Below are 17,725 nucleotides of genomic sequence, written 5' to 3' on the forward strand. Positions count from 1 at the left end.
CAGTCCTGGGAAGCCTGGTCCATAGATGGGAGCAGCAGAGCACACACAGCAGGCTGTAGCCCTGGGAGCAGCAGAGCACACACAGCAGGCTGTAGCCCTGGGAAGCCTGGTCCATAGATGGGAGCAGCAGAGCACACACAGCAGGCTGTAGCCCTGGGAGCAGCAGAGCACACACAGCAGGCTGTAGCCCTGGGAGCAGCAGAGCACACACAGCAGGCTGTAGCCCTGGGAAGCCTGGTCCATAGATGGGAGCAGCAGAGCACACACAGCAGGCTGTAGCCCTGGGAGCAGCAGAGCACACACAGCAGGCTGCAGTCCTGGGCAGGGCAGGCTCAGCCTCCTCTCCGGATTGGACACAGACACACCCAGCCTGTGCAGTATAGCAGCCCTGCCCTGCCCGCTCTCATCACTTAGCTCTGCTTACCCGAGGCAGACCAGAGCCGCTGGCTCCCTGCACTCATTGTGCCAGCCAAGGACCACACAGGTAACCCGTCTGCGGCGTCTTCCAGGACTCTCCACGTCTCAGGAACTCGGTTTCCTTCTTCTGAAGTTTTTTGTGTGGAAGTTGCAGGACGTTTCTTCTTGCTTTTCCAGAGGACGATGTGATGTTGGAGGGTCATGGAGGCATTGCACGTATGCGCACATACAAGCTAGACTAGTGAGTGGGGTGTGTACAGGGATAGGCTCGGGTGGATGGGTCTCCTACCTGTAAAGGGATATATACATGTATATTATCTTCTGCTTTACTTCCAATAATCCCACTTTCTGCATTATTGCCCACGTTTGCTTTGGACTGGATTCTGTGGCTATTACAACACAGAAGTATGAGGCGCCACACCCTCCTCTGGCGGAGATTTTGGAATGGGGAGGGGAGAGGGGTGCTGGAATGGAGGACTACGTGTGTAGATCTATACATCTGCATACATACGACACCCCGAAGTACTTCTACACGTTAGTCTTATCAGCAGAGAGTGCTTGCAGCAGTTTTACAGTATTAGCAATGTTTTGCTTCTTTATTTTTTTACTTCCCATTCTTTGGCTAGTATTGTTGTTGATCTTATTATATACTTTGTTTTCCTTCTATACCAGAATGTGATCACATTAGTGAGAATTTGACCTTTTACTCTTTTATAGATTGCCTTTGTGCTCTTATGTGCATGCGTTTTGTATACTTTACCCTGTGCCTTGCTCCTAGATCTGCAGTAAGCTAAGAGTATGCTCAATAATTTATTAAATGGCAGCTATATTAATGTTGATTCTTGTGGCGCACATAATCGCTCAGCGTGTTTCCTTGGAAGGGAGGGGTTCACGTCATTGATTCCGATTGGCAGAATCACCTCTTTTAAAATTCTGGGTGTAAATGCCATGAGAGGTGTATTGAGAGAAAAGGTGTATTATCTGCTCCCAAAATGTCTAAGGACTGGGTTTCTCTTTGACATGGGTTGGAGAAATTGTGATGCAGGAAGTTTTCTGGTGGGGGAAGAATTCTCTGTAGACCTTAAAAATTGATGGCAAAGTTGAGTCTTGAGTTAAGAGCATAAACTCTTCTATGATGAATGCTTGAATTAAAGAGTTAAATGGTTTCGCGATGGTGGTGGAAAAAGAGCCCATTGCTATAACTCTAGGGGCTCCAATGTGTTAAATATATTTTTAATAACTTTTTATTGAACATGTTTGAAAGCTTTTGGCCTCAAAAAACTAGTTCTGCTAAGGGCTGAAGCAGATACAACTTGAGAAGGGACACATTTGGGTTGAAAACCTTCCTTCACCCTCATAAAACATCTTGGCAGCTCCTGCTATGTGGAAATAGGGGTGTGCTGAAGGAGGGGGAGACTCAAGCTAAAAAATAAAAGTAGTCTGTATATTTATTATTCATGATCTGACTAATAGCTCAGCTTGGTTGTTGGTTTCCTCACTGCTCTGGTCTGTATATTATGGCTCTCTTCTGTATATTGCTGTGCTCAGGGTGTGTCTGGAAGTACTGGCCTCTCTCCAGAATCCTTCAGGAATGTTGGTTTGGGAGCAGAGTGAGTCACAGCAGTTCTGTAGTTTGAGAAGAGGAGGGGGTTTATGAGGGGGAGGAGGAGGGGTGGCAGGAAGGAATTCACAAGGGGAACACACTGTAGGGCTGCACACGTGTGTGTCACTATAGGTGTAAATATATAGTTGCATCTGTCTTTACACCGCCTTCCAGCGTGACCAATGTAAAGCAGAAACACAAGTTTTACCAGTTGTGTTTCAGGAGAGAAAGATGTAGCTCTACTGCTAAACATGAATTCGGATACAGTGCAATATACAATATGAATGCTACTCAGCCACGTATACTCAGAAGCACACATGCTCTACAATGCCACATTTAAGATATCAGTAATTCTACAATTTAAAGGAGTGGGTTTCAAAAAGGAGCATCCAGTGACGTGTAACTTCTCCGTCCTTCTAAGCTGATAATCCTGCCGAGGAGACAGAGCAAGATTCAGGGTGTGGTTCTGCCAATGGCTAAACTGGAGATGAGTAACTTTGTCAATTAACTCTCACATTACAAGTACATGTCTTAGGGTCCCGCGACACATTCAGGCTTCTTGAGGCAGTTTTGAAAGCCAAAATCAGGAGTGGATCTAAAAAGGAGAGAAAGTAAGGCTACATTCACACTGCTGTGAAAAACAGCCCTGTTATGGCCTTCACACGTCCGTTTTAGAACCAATTAAAGTCCTTAAAAATAGTCACATGTTTTTTTTAATGGCCAGTGAATAGGGCCCATCAAAAAGGAGTATATGTTCTATTTTTGGCCTTTTCCACGGCCACGCGGACCTCATTGACATCAACGGGGCAATTTTTAACAGCTGTTTAGACGACAGTGCAATTGTCTAACAGCCAATAAAAATGGGTACTTTCAGGAGTTAAATTAAAGAAAGAAAATAATAATACCTCAACTACTTGCACACACAGACAACTGGCTCTTCACTGAATGCAGCAGGACCTGATGCTCCTAGTGTGATGACGTCACCATGCTTGGAGCGCAGGTCCTTTCCTGCTGCATCCATTGAAGAGTATGTCTCTGCATGCAAGTGGAGGTAAGTATTTTTTATTTTTTTTAACAAGCAGAATGAGGGCCAAAGGGTGAAATACTGCGGGCCACTAAGGCCTGCGTCTAGGCCATGTGGCCAATGAATGTGATGTCACTGGCCTAGAGAAAGCTGTGAGAAGACCACAGTACTACTGTGAGCTCTGCTGCTTTCTCAAACAGCTGATAGGTGGGGGTAGGTAGTCAGTATTAAAGTCTCAGAAAACCCCCTTCAAGTATTCACAAGTAGCTGAATACAGTGCCTGGAAACCCTCCTTAATTTTCTGTGGTATCTGAGACATTGTAGTTCATAAATTATCTGTAGCGCAAATCTATAAAAACTACATAAAACACTAGAATTTTCAATGTAAAGGGCAAGAATCAGCCAGATAATCGCTAACAAGCATTCATAGAAAAACTCGTTAGTGATTATCTAGCAGTGTAAAAGTGCCGCTGATCTGGTAATCGCATCTTTCGTGTGGTCACCTAAATTATCGTTTGCTGACAGCAGATTGTGCCATCTAAACGGCCTCTGCTGCCAGCAAACATTGATTCTGTATGGTGACGAGCCGTGGTATTAGCGATCGCTCCTCCCCATACTGCGGAGGAGATTGTTGCATGTAAACACTTCCTTCGCGACAATCATCTGCTTGATTGAATAGTGTAAAGGGACCTTAATGCCTTGTATGATTATGCATAACAGTGACTTGGTGTGGGAGTGAATAGGGCATTCATTTGACCTCGCCCATAGTAAACACAACTCCTATTGCCTAATCCATATCTTTTTCTTAATTCATTTAATGGTTACTTGCAGGATCATTCATGTAGAAAGACTTTCTTATCTGATAAATTGTAACTGCACAGTTCTTATTTGTTATACACACACTTATCCTTTGTACTAGGAGAAGATATGGTAAATGCCCATTGTTTCTTTTAATATTGGTTACTTATTGGTGCTTGTCTCAATGAAGAGTCTTGGAGCCCCTAAATTGAGCAACTTTTGCCTGAGTGGCCTGTTAGTCTGAGTGTGGAAGCATTAGTTCTTGGGTCTAATGAAGATTTGAGATGAGTAGATTAAATCCAATGACAGACCATCGTTTTCATGCAGATATTATCGTGAACTAATTTGTTGGCATGTGATCGTTTACTCACTCAAATGAGGATTGTTCACTGTGTCGACAGCTATGATTTTCAATTAAAAAAAACTCCTGATTTATGTTTTTCACATTGCCGAAAGATCACACGATACGCCTTTACCCTACCACAATTCAATGACGACAAAGGATAACTTATTTGTTTGCATAACTGATTTTGCAACAATTTAACAATGATTTTCAGTACAGTTGTCCAGTCGCTACATACATTTAAACTACACCATTATTGTCCAACATGAATCGTTAGCATTCGAATTGTAACATTAATCTGCTCATCTGAACCTGCCTTAAGGTTGCCTTCACGTGCGGCAAACTTTGTTGCAAAAATGTCTGCAACTGAAAATCAACTTTAGTTCATACAGCAAAACCCATCAGCAGAAAAAGCAGTGCCATATTAGTAGAAAAATTGTGTGAACCAGGTCTTTTTGGTGGTGGATAGATACACCACCAAATACACTCCTCTCACTCATTGATGTATTTTACCCCTTTCCTATTCTCATGAAATCAGCTTCAAAGTTGTAACATGCCACTTCTCAAGCTTTCTCAAATCCGCTGTGGAAGGAACTTTATCATCGGAACATAGTTGACTTTTTACTTTGAATTCATCAGGAATAGATTTTCTGAGAAATTCCTGCAGAAAGGTCTCCCGTGTGTAAAGGACACCCTAAGCGTGTTCAAAACATTCTTCAATAGAGATTGCTGTAGGCTCATTTATTCGCACCAAATTCATGAATGGAACATTAAATTCTCAACTTGAGTCCCACAATCTGTGTTGGTATGGTCATGATCTGACCCTTAAATGGAAAATATTCTGGCAGTTTTCTTTCCAACATGTGTACCAAAATCAGTAAAGCAGTTATATGGCTTTCCATGGTTCAAAAATCCATTCTGATTTTACTGAAAAGTAAGACTAACTAAATTAGAAAAGCCAAGCTGCAGCAAATCGAAGTTCCATTATGATTCTACTATATGACTGGCCAGACAGCTTGTGCAATAACTGGTCGTAAGTACCATATTATTGGATGCCATCCTTCGCCTGTTTGAACCAAATAATTCTTATGGTCCTCACAAAATCCTGTCTGCAACTTACCAAACTGTTTACTATAATGGAGACTGGTTAAATCCTATTATGCTACTCCCTAACCAACTTGACATAGATAGAAGCAGCTTATCTTATTAATACAGTGGTCCCTCAAGTTGCAATATTAATTGGTTCCAGGAAAACCATTGTATGTTGAAATCATTGTAAGTTGAGTAATCTGTTTCAAAGCCCCAAAATGTCATCCAAGATAAAAGAAAATGAAGATTTAAGAATAATTAGCAGGTAACTAAGACAGATTAAACATGTCCTTACATATAACAGTCAGTAATAGATGATAACTAGCAACTAATACAGCTATTTCACCAGAAAAAATGGCCTTGATCGGTTGGATCTGAGTCTGAGACATTGTATGTGGAGTCTACTTTCAACTTACGATGGGTCAGAAAAGACCATTATATCTTGAAAATATTGTATCCTGAGGCCATTGTATCTTTAGGGATCACTGTATCGATAAGTGACCCAAAAACAGAAGTACTGTGGTGAAGGCTGCTTTTGGGATTTTGTTGTATTGTGGCTACTTCCCAAAATATACAATTATCGTTGGACACCATAGCAAATTCTACAAGAATGGCTGGCAAAGGACACATTGTCACATGGTTTTAAAATGAGTAATTGTCACTAAAACACTTCAGATCTCGTGACTTGTAGATTAAATATTGCCTGATTCTGCAGTCAAATGTCTTCCTTTCTCCAGCCTCTTGCTTCTTTAGGCTACTTTCACACGTCGCCGGAACTGCCTGCCGGATCCGGATATCTGTATGCAAACAGATACCATTTGTAGACTGATCCGGTATAATGGATTCAGTATTTATCTTTTCCACATTTTTAAAGGTCTGCGCATGCGCAGACCGCAAAACCGTATCCGTTTTTCCCAAACACTTGATGCCGGATTAATGCATTTCAATGGAAAATAATGCTGGATCCGGCATTCCGGCAAGTGTTCCGGAATTTTGGACGGAGAAAATACTGCAGCATGCTGCGATATTTTCTCTGTCCAAAAAACGTACAGTGACTGAACTGAAGACATCCTGATGCAGACTGAATGGATTGAAGTTTAACGCAAGTGTGAAAGTACCCTTAATCTGTACAATGCATAAATTACGATGATATAAATGCTGCATATCAAATGGATAACTGATGCAAAAGTACAATGTTCCCTGTACCCTAAATTATACCACAAGTATAAGTACCATGGATATCTGAATGTACTAGAAAATTTAACAACATGCATTCGAGAGACAATACAGCTAGTCATAACTGAATGTGAAGAAAAAAAACTAGATTTTTTTTTATATATATATATATATATATATATATATATAGGATTACAGCCAGGAAGCCTGTAAGATCAATGAGTAGTGATTCTCCAAAATATCATGACTTTTTTTTTGGAACTCCAGAATTCTCAATGGCCATTTTGTGTGATTGTATCCTTCCACTTTGTTACTGGTCTTCCTTATTCTCATTCAGCTTTCGTTGAGGTATAATTTTATTTTAATCATCTTGTGTATCAAAAGTTTCAAAGTTTTTCCCATAGCAGTAAAATCTAGTTCAGTCAGTTGTACGTGCTCTATATTATACATGTTCTAGTATTAGCATTTTCCAAACTTATGCAGTGAAGCAAAATAACTAAGTACTAAAAGTAGTTCAGAAAAAACTTCTGTGGCGTCTGGTTTTAGTTAATACTTTTTTCTTTATAATGAGCCAATATTTATTCTTTTTCCCTCAATTTTATTTTTTTAAACTATTTTGTTTTTTATTGCTCCTTTTAAATGTTTGCATTTACAGTGGTGGCCAATTCTTGATCCATGGTAACATATTTGCTTCATTGTATATTACAAAGATACTTGTTTGTCTAATCCTGTTAGAGATTAAATTTGTCCATTTACGGGTATGTCTACAACTTGTCTCCACTGTTCATGCAGCGATATGTGACACACATACTGTTAAGTACTATATTCTATAATTTCTAGAATTGGTGACTACTTTGTAATGTAATATTTGAGAAATGCAATTGCAGGATTTTTGAATTTGAATATGCGACTTTGGTTAATAATGTACATAGTCATTTGCTGGGTGGACTAACAGATCAAAAAGTTGATGGGGATTTTGAGCAGATCTTCTCATGTTGAGGTGGCGCTGGATATTGGCATAGGATATGTTTTGTGAAAGCGAAAATTTAATAGCGAATGTTAGAAAGTCACTGTGAAGTTGTGAATTCCTCTGTTTGGGTGCAGCTCAGCGATGCCTTGAGGCCCCTTAAGGGTTTATGGTGTTGTTAACTACATTGAGAAATACTTTCAAACTTGTTTCAAACCCATTTTTATTAAAGTACAGTTTCTGTATTACCTTTATTCTATATGTGCCCAGTTTAAGCTAGACCAGGAAATGAATTTGCCTCAGGTATTTAATCACTATATAGATATTTCCAGTATTTCCACGATCAGGTTTCTACATGCATTTTTAGAAGCCCGAATTCGGAGTGGATCATAAAAGGAGAGAAAGTATAAAGGACAGATATGACTTCTCTTTTTTAATCCACTCCTGGTTTTTGCTTCCAAAACTGCATCAGGAAACCTGAACTTGTAGCTGTACCCTTACAGTGAGATTGCTCATCAGCGGAAATGTGACCATGCTTCATTCTAAGAGTGATTATCTGCTCATTGTGATGTGTATGATCAGGAAATATGTCACAGTGTATGGTTGACATTAAAAAGGTTACTTGGTAGGATTGTCTACAGTCGTGGCCAAAAGTTTTGAGAATGACACAAATATTAGTTTTCACAAAGTTTGCTGCTAAACTGCTTTTAGATCTTTGTTTCAGTTGTTTGTGATGTAGTGAAATATAATTACACACACTTCATACGTTTCAAAGGCTTTTATCGACAATTACATGACATTTATGCAAAGAGTCAGTATTTGCAGTGTTGGCCCTTCTTTTTCAGGACCTCTGCAATTTGACTGGGCATGCTCTCAATCAACTTCTGGGCCAATTCCTGACTGATAGCAACCCATTCTTTCATAATCACTTCTTGGAGTTTGTCAGAATTAGTGGGTTTTTGTTTGTCCACCCGCCTCTTGAGGATTGACCACAAGTTCTCAATGGGATTAAGATCTGGGGAGTTTCCAGGCCATGGACCCAAAATGTCAAAGTTTTGGACCCCGAGCCACTTAGTTATCACTTTTTCCTTATGGCACGGTGCTCCATCGTGCTGGAAAATGTATTGTTCTTCACCAAACTGTTGTTGGATTGTTGGAAGAAGTTGCTGTTGGAGGGTGTTTTGGTTCCATTCTTTATTCATGGCTGTGTTTTTGGGCAAAATTGTGAGTGAGCCCACTCCCTTGGATGAGAAGCAACCCCACACACGAATGGTCTCAGGATGCTTTACTGTTGGCATGACACAGGACTGATGGTAGCGCTCACCTTTTCTTCTCCGGACAAGCCTTTTTCCAGATGCCCCAAACAATCGGAAAGAGGCTTCATCAGAGAATATGACTTTGCCCCAGTCCTCAGCAGTCCATTCACCATACTTTCTGCAGAAGATCAATCTGTCCCTGATGTTTTTTTTTTGAGAGAAGTGGCTTCTTTGCTGCCCTTCTTCCAAAAGTCTTCGCCTCACTGTGCGTGCAGATGCGCTCTCACACCTCCCGCTGCCATTCCTGAGCAAGCTCTGCACTGGTGGCACTCCGATCCCACAGCTGAATCCTCTTTAGGAGACAGTCCTGGCGCTTGCTGGACTTTCTTGGACGCCCTGAAGCCTTCCTTGAAGTTCTTGATGATCCTATAAATTGTTGATTGAGGTGCAATCTTAGTAGCCACAATATCCTTGCCTGTGAAGCCATTTTTATGCAACGCAATGATGGCTGCACGCGTTTCTTTGCAGGTCACCATGGTTAACAATGGAAGAACAATGATTTCAAGCATCACCCTCCTTTTAACATGTCAAGTCTGCCATTTTAACCCAATCAGCCTGACATAATGATCTCCAGCCTTGTGCTCGTCAACATTCTCACCTGAATTAACAAGACTATTACTGAAATTATCTCAGCAGGTCCTTTAATGACAGCAATGAAATGCAGTGGAAAGTTTTTTATGGGATTAAGTTAATTTTCATGGCAAAGAAGGACTATGCAATTCATCTGATCACTCTTCATAACATTCTGGAGTATATGCAAATTGCTATTATAAAAACTTAAGCAGCAACTTTTCCAATTTCCAATATTTATGAAATTCTCAAAACTTTTGGCCACAACTGTACAGCTCATCAAGTCACTGGAAAAGAGAAGTAGCAAAGCATTGGGAGAAAGGTGGACAGATCCTGAAAAGAATACCTTCCATGTCCATATGTTAGTTAGGATGGACAGAAGGCTTGGAAATGGGACTAGATCATCATTGGAGGATGCACACGAAGCTGTACAGTATTATATAGGACAGGAAATGGGAAAGGGAGTATCTAACATAGGAGCACGCCATACAGCTACTGTGGGGCTCTAGATTTAGGATCTGCACTCTATACTACTAGGTGTTAAGATCTTGTGCAGAACTGCCCTTTCTAGAGGAACTACATTGTTAGCAAACAGCAAGGGGGATGGGCTAGAATTGGCAGAGAAGGGCATGGATTAGAAAATTGGTGGCAATATCCAGCAATCTGATGAGGGCTTGTATCTCTTAGTACCTGCTTAGCTGGAATTTCTTTCTTTGAAATATAGACCAATTAGCCATAGTATGAAAACTAAAGAGAAGAGAAGTATTGAAAAATTCAATTTGGCTGCTTCGCCAAAGTTTGCAAAAAAATTGCTTTGTGACAAATTACTTTGCCACGAAGTGCATTTCTTTGCAAGTAGTGGGTGCAATGACAGGGTATCCCTCAGATGCCGCATTCATAGCTGATCCCAGCATCTGGCAATGGTATTACAGTGTAAAATTTAAAAAAATTATAATAAAATCGTACTTGCCTCATCCATTTGATCGCAAAGAGCTAGGGGCGGGATCTTCAATCAAGATGGTGGTGGCCGGAACATCGCACTCAAACAGATGAGGTAAGTATGATTTATTTATTTATTTTTTATTCAGGAAAAATCGTTTAGTTACCACAAAGCATGAGAAAATTCGGCTTCACGGCGAATCAACTAATGAAAACCATTCATAGGTGAAGTGAATAGCATTGATTAACATGTTACAATGACATTAGTGAAGTTCATATGTTAGAAGCAAGTGAAAAATTTTGCGGTTGTTACTTGTTCGCTTTTAAATCGTTCCTTGTTATTACATGTAAAGATAGGGAACAGATGCCTGGTCAAAAGGCAGGTATGAGATCATTAGCGAGTAGACGACTTAATATACGAACGGATCTATTAAAGTAAAGTAATAATCTTTTTTGCATGATGAAAGATCACGATGGACAAGAAATGAACGATTTGTCGCTCGTCTTTGAATCATTCATACTTATTACATCACATTCTCATTCATTTTCCCTTGTGTGAGGGATATCGTGCCCCGACTGACGCCGGACGTCAACTACGTCGAGCTTACGAGATACGGTATGGTCACTGGTTACCAATGCGTGATGTTACGCCCTCCTGGAAGAGTGGGTAAGGTCAGTCTTGCTACAGTTTTCACAGACTCCTCCTGTCCACACGGGCAAAGAGAGGCTGAGGGAGCCTTTTCACTGCCCCAGTGAAACAGCTTGTTCTCAGCCCGGCAAGACTGCCACCAGTTTCTTGTTTGATATAAGCCCGGTCCGCTAACGGGATTATATAGGGTAAGAAACCAACCTGCGGTAGCGTATAACTAGGCCGAAACACGAACGTGGGGATTCGTGATCGAGATACAAGACAGCCTTAAGGGCTCACTAGAAATAATACTATACACACAAGGAATATATACAGTTGTCTGAGATTACAAATACAGGTGGTATGGTACAAACAGGGTTAAGCAGAACAAAAGTCAGTTTACCAGATGGATGAGTCCTTTTGGGTGGTGGTGAGTTCTTAGCTGTATTCACATAAAGGGCAGTGATGTCAGCAGGTTACAGGTCCCTCTAAACACATGGCACGATGTGACCCTCCTTCAGAGAAAAGACTCGCCCACTTGCTGGCTGAAGCCTTTTAAACTGTAGCCAGCCTCTCCTCTTCCTGCATCTGGGAAGAGTCCCCCGCCTCCCTGCTGATCCTGGCAGCTCAATGACCCACACAACCCTTTAGGGTTCATAGCTCCAGACCAGAAGGTCACAGGGAGATGGTTCTGGGACCAACAGACCTGCCTGGGTTCCGGCTACAAGTAGAGTCCAAGCATGGTACTGTTATTTAGTTTCTGTAGGGAGATATGTATATCTGACTTCCCTGGCATCCCACCACCAAACCATGACCACGGGCCTGTTCTTTGTGGCCACAGGGACACAAATATGTATCTGGTTCCTTATGAACTGCCGGCCCCAGAAAGTCTGATAATTTCCATTAAACTGGGGAATGGACTAGACCTCCTGCAGAGAGGTCTTTCCTGTTCCATTAGCTGGGTTCCTGGCTGGCTAAATGGAAGTGTGAAAAGTTGTAAACACTGGTGGACTGCTAGAAGTCCTCTGCTATCTGCTGGCTTTGAAGCAGGTCCCCCCTGTGGAGCTGACTACCTCTGTTACCTTTCAGCAAATGGTGGGTGGGTGAAAATGGCTGACAGTAAATAATAATCCATATTCCTCACAGCTCGCATGCGCAATAATCTGTACAATATTCGCTCCATATAATAGGGCATTCAGAATCTGAGTGACTTTGGCAAGGACCAAATTGTGATGGCTACAGAAATGGGTGAGTGGGCTGTGCAGTTTCCGCACTGAAAACAGCCTGCTGTCCTATACCGTAGCTCCCATTCACCATTATGGGAGTTACAGAAGCAGCAGAGTGGAGCTGACTCAGATTTTTCCCTAACTCTGGCCATCCCCGGCCAGCGCTTGCTCGGATTATTCACATTTTTGCCATAAGAGAGATGGGAATAACCCCCTCGGCACATCTAATGTGCATGGGAGTCTCCTGACTTGGATTTCTGCTAACGGATCCTTTTGATCTCAGTTACATAAACTACTGCCTGGGGAGTCTTGCAATAGTTTATCTCCCTTCCCTCCATTCCGGTCACATTTATGCTCAGATGAGCCAAGGATGGATATGTATGAAGGTTGGGAGATGTCAACCGTCAGTTATCGAATGTGTATTGCCATCTTCAGATTACAAGGTATAACCACCAACATTTTATCCAATGTGTATAACAAACGTTGACTAAATATAAATGTGTTGTCTTCTCACTGCTGACATTTCAGTAATATTATATAGTGGTTGTGATAGCTACTTCTAAAGTGCTATTTAGATTTTTGGTGGAGAACCAAGGAGTGCTGATAAGTGTGTTTGATATCCTATCACTCTAATTGTGTGTATTACAGACTTGTATAAATAATAGCACACCCTTTTGACACCTCGTAAACTCACACCCTGCTTGACTGTTTGTTCTGTACACCTAGGCATGTCTATGAGGTCAAATCTTTTTATATTATTAGAATTGTGTATTTTAGCCCATGTTGCACCAAAATAAAGGGTCTAATTGTCTTTTATAAATGATATATGTGCATTTTACTGAACTCTGGCACTGACCTCATACCTCCCAACTTTTTAAAAATGTTTTTCTTTCATCAAGCCACGCCCCTAACTCCACTCAATGCTTGTTTTATACACGCCCAATTCTGCCCAGTGCCTCTTGTATATCCAAGCAATAGGATGCACCTTTAGGGCCCCACACAGTAGAATGCCCCCTTAGGGACCCCACAAAGTAGTTATGTCCCTTTAATGCCCCTACACAGTAATTATGTCCTGTTCAGTGCCCCCATTAGATTGATGAAGGCCCCTTAGTGTCAACTTTACAGTAGTGAAGACCCTTAGTGTTAATAAAATTAAAGGGGTTTTCCGAGAGTTGTTTATTTTATTTATTTTTTGCTGATGACCTATCCACTGAATAGGTCATCAGTATCTGATTGCTGGGGGTCCGACACCTGGGACCCCTGCTGATCAGTTGCTTGAGAAGGCAGAAGTCCATGCAGTTGTAGTGCATTCTCCTCCAAGCAGGCGCGATGACGTCACTGCATCATGCCTGCTGCTTGGCAGAGGAATGGCGTGACAGAATACAATCCGCTAACTGACCCATGAACAGCTTTGCAATATGTTCCTCTATTCTCTGGGATCCCAATGCTTGTAGTACGCTGACTGTGCCACCATATCATCTTCTCCATGGTGCTTTTTCGTCCTAGTAGTGTGCAGTACTGTGTATGAGCAGTCTACTCTTCTAGGAGGAAAATAAACTGGGACATGTAGGTCAGGAGCCACTGTAATGTCTGTTTATACTGAAGTGTGTGTCACCATGCTGTAAGTGCACTTTGTGCCTTTCTAGATAAATACCTGTATATTGCCCCCCCCACCCCCCCCCACCCCATTCTTTTCTGTGTTGATAGTTACATGACAACATATCACTGCTCAGGACAAGCAGTCAGAGAGGTTTTAAAAATATGAAAAAGTGAACAGAGCAGATTAAAGAGGTTGTAGAGGATCTTCTTAGTTTTTACTTTCTACCCCCTAGCATGTTTGTAGATCATTGCAAATGGTGCACCACATTGAATATGCAACTGACAATTTAAGGCTAACCCTCACACTGATGTTAAAAAATGAGATTTCAGCCAATATATTCTGGTCAGGAACATATCAGAGCCCACGCACCCCGCCAAGGTATCTCAGTGTAGCGTGGGACCTTCTGCTAACTTACCTATAGTGTGACAGTAACACTGTCTGATAGGTGCCAAGGTCCGTCTCACAGCCAAACTCCCACATAGCTCCAAAGTAAGATCACTAATACAATGGGAGTAGGGAAGAGGCTGCCAGCCCCATCTATGGCAGGCCACGTGACACAGGCTACCAGGTGCACCAGAATGTTACCAATGATAAGCGTCTGCACATTTAATACATATCAAGAAAAATCACAGAATAGAGTGTATTCATTGTGGTGCACCATTTGTAGTGATCTATGTACTCTTATATTTTCATCCACACATTATTTCATCTTGTGTAGGATGTTTTTGTGGTACATGTGGTCCGCTGCCAGCATCCTCCATTGTATGCATTTTGTGCTGGGGATTCCCGCCTGCAGCGGATCACATGTGGAGGATCTGCTCCCCCGGTTATAAATATGCTACAGTATTTGGGGTTTGAGCATTTTCTCCCAGTAAGGCCACTTTATTCTGTGATTATATATATTTTTTCCCCTAGCATGTTTGGCCTAATACAAGAATCATACTCGCCTGGTCCCGGCCACTTCAGCCCTTCTCTCTGGCTGCATTAGGCGGTCCTCCAGTCCTAGGCTTATTTACTTCCAGAAGGGCCATGGATGGAGTGAAGTGCACTGCTGCAATAAGTGACTGGCCACATCGCTGCTTGGGGAAGTTAACAAGCCTGGGCCTTGAAGATCACCAAACTCAGCCAGGGTGTGGGCCCAGAGCACGTGTATAAGGTTGCACATGCCGCAGGTCACAACTTTTACTGCCCTTAATAGACATTGGAGGAGAGTTATTAAAAACAGGTGCAAAGAAAAACTGGTTTAGTTGCCCAAATCAACCAATCCAACTGATCATTTCATTTTCCAAAAGAGCTTTGAAAAATGAAAGGTAGAATCTCACTGGTTCCTATGGGAAGCTAAGCTAGTTTTCCTTTGTACCAGTTTTTATAAATCCCCCTAATATATTGTCTATACCTTTTAGAATATAAGGTATTCCTAAAGGGATTTTGTTTGTGGGTGCTGGCTGTTAATATTCAAATTATAAAGAATCACCTTGGTTGGATTTCTTTGTCTTCCAATGACTGGTTGGTTGAGTTTTGTCAGACCAATTGTTTTATATATGAACCCAGCCTAACTTAAGAAATCTGAAGGGATAGCTTTGTTTTGTTTCGTCGTGTAACTTATACAGGCTTAGATATTTTGTCAGATAAACCCTCTACATGTGAGATGATACTATGATCATGTAAAACCCCATCTGCAGCCATTTTTGGAGAATGCAATAAAATACACATTGTGCTTTAGTATCAAGTTCTGCAGCAAATCCTTCTAATCGATGAAGTGACTGGCTAAGTGTGTACAAGAACGTAAGCAGCGGTTCAGTTACCAAAACTTTGCATCATTTACTTGAAGACTGGCGGTAATTGGAGTGATTTGGAGCTGTAGTGCGTCTCTGGGGTTCCCTGAAATGGAATCAATGTTAATTATCGGTGGTTTTATAAAGCGCTGGCAGGGCAGCACACCGTGTGTCACTCAGCCGCCCGGCCCAGTGGTACATGTGTGCAGCCTGAGGCAGAAACAGCTACTGAGCTTCTTTTTGTTTTCACAGTGTTGGGTACGTGTTACCATCTACCTCCGTACAGATGTTTTATGCAGTTAGTGTTACTGTTTAGTTTGTATACATTGTACAGTACATTGTAACCTTTCTTTCTAGGTACATAGAATGTTTTATAATATGCATTTGTGCTATATACACTTTGCATTGCTTTTCTCTTTGTATATATGCTCAATGTGTATCTTTTATCAGGAAACTGAGCATTCTTCTGATAACATCTGGAAATACTTCTGGCCCAGGTCACAACCATGCTCCTCCTAATCTTACACAGCGAGGGGGGGGGGGGGGGGGGGCAGGAAACCCTCCCTTGCTCCGAGCTGCTCTGATGGCTGTGCCTATTAACACACTAAAGTTTGAAGAAGTCTCATAATAGTGGAGAACACTTGTTAGCTATGTGCACCAATATGCTTGCCTATGTACTTTTGTCTTTGGGTGTGCCTGGCTTTGGAAATATATGGGTGTATCTAGTTCTGTATTTGTACAGTAGCTTGTATATAGCTCATTGTGTAGAGCTGTGTATCTATGAATTAGTGAAACAACCCTTGTGTGTGTGTCTCTAGGTGTGTCCCCCTGAGGCTGTACACCTTTTGTTGTCACCATGTGTGACCTTGTAACACACGGAAGTGACACTTAAGTCTGTTATAAACAAGCTGTGTGTGAAGTGAAAGAGCTTGAGGGATGGGAAAAATATATTCTAAAGGCCTCATACACATTAGATTGAAATAGGTGGAACCCACCGATTGCAGCACAACTGATTGTCTAAGGCCACCTTCAATCTGGCAGGCTGTTCCAGTAGGCAAGCGGAGGATTGGCCGGACACAAACCGCAGCATGTGTCCCCGGCAGGTTCTCCTCCTGCCAGCCGGATGTGGATGGAGTGTCCGCCAGACCTCATTATAACTAATGGGGCTGGTGGACGTACCGCTCGCATCCGGCAGTGCTGGATCCACACCACTGGTGTGAAACTAGCCTAAGGTGTATGAGTGCCTCCTGACTGTCCCCTGACAGATAATGGGCAAAAGAAGGAATAATAAATTGAATTTCAACGCTTGATCCATTGATTCTAGCGGGAGATAAGCTTCTGCCAGAGGTGTCTGGAAGCAGCTTTTTCTTCTTTCATTGAATGGGGTAGTTTTGAGGAATAGCTGTCAAACAGATATTGTACGTGTATGAACCAGTGTCTATTGAAGGTTTAGTTAGATACAGTAGCTGCCAGCTCTAACATCTTCTGGCATATTGTTGACCTGCCTGATCCTGCAAAAAAATCAGTTCAGCCAACATTTACCTAACCGTATGGGCACCTAATGTGCATTAGCATTTTACACCAATCCTTGCCAATTTATAGTAGGTACTACTTTGTAATATGCAGCTTTTATATAGCAATGCATTGACTGTCATTGACAGCCAGCTTCAGTATCTCCTCTGCTGAATTGCATTTGAAATAAAGGACTGGTTTCAGGTAGTCATAATGTGTCTGCATTTTAGTATCTGTACTATGGGTAAAATACCTGCACCTCCCAAGCTTCTAATAAAGTGAATTTAGATTGCCATATAGATCACCAGGATTTTGTGTATAGAGCTGAGGACATAGGTTGCTAGATGGCCGCTAGCACATACGCAATACCCAGTCCCCATAGCTCTGTGTGCTTTTATTGTGTAAAAAAACAAAACTGATTTGATAAATATGCAAATTAACCTGAGATTGAGCAGACGATTGTCTGAAGCGTTCCTTCCCAACAGTGGAGGAGACTGCTGTGTTTACATGTAGTGATCTCCTCCACAGTATGGCGGGTAGCGATCGCTAATACCATTGCACGTCCTCATACAGAATCATTGTTGGCACTAACCACTGCCTGCAAACGATGATTTAACAGTTTTTATTTTGCTCGTTCATCAGGTAATGGGCGGCACCTTTACATCGGCGTTCGTACAAAAGCTTGTTAGAGATAATCTGGCCGATTTTCGGGCAGTGTAAAGGGGTCTTTAGTTAGGAGACA

The 17,725-nt window shown here is 41.9% G+C and overlaps 1 protein-coding gene across 3 annotated transcripts in view; it reads left to right on the forward strand.

Annotated features, from left to right (window-relative positions):
* Window positions 1-374: 374 nt before the first annotated feature.
* The window catches only part of AHNAK (AHNAK nucleoprotein), a 79,449-nt gene continuing 62,098 nt past the window's right edge, over window positions 375-17,725 (forward strand). For all 3 annotated transcript variants that reach the window (XM_040410592.1, XM_040410594.1, XM_040410593.1), the window contains exon 1: window positions 375-484. The gene's annotated coding sequence lies outside the window, so the exon portion shown is untranslated. The remainder of the gene's footprint in view (window positions 485-17,725) is intronic.

Source organism: Bufo bufo, chromosome 10 (assembly GCF_905171765.1).
Source record: "Bufo bufo chromosome 10, aBufBuf1.1, whole genome shotgun sequence".
Lineage (NCBI taxonomy): Eukaryota > Metazoa > Chordata > Amphibia > Anura > Bufonidae > Bufo > Bufo bufo.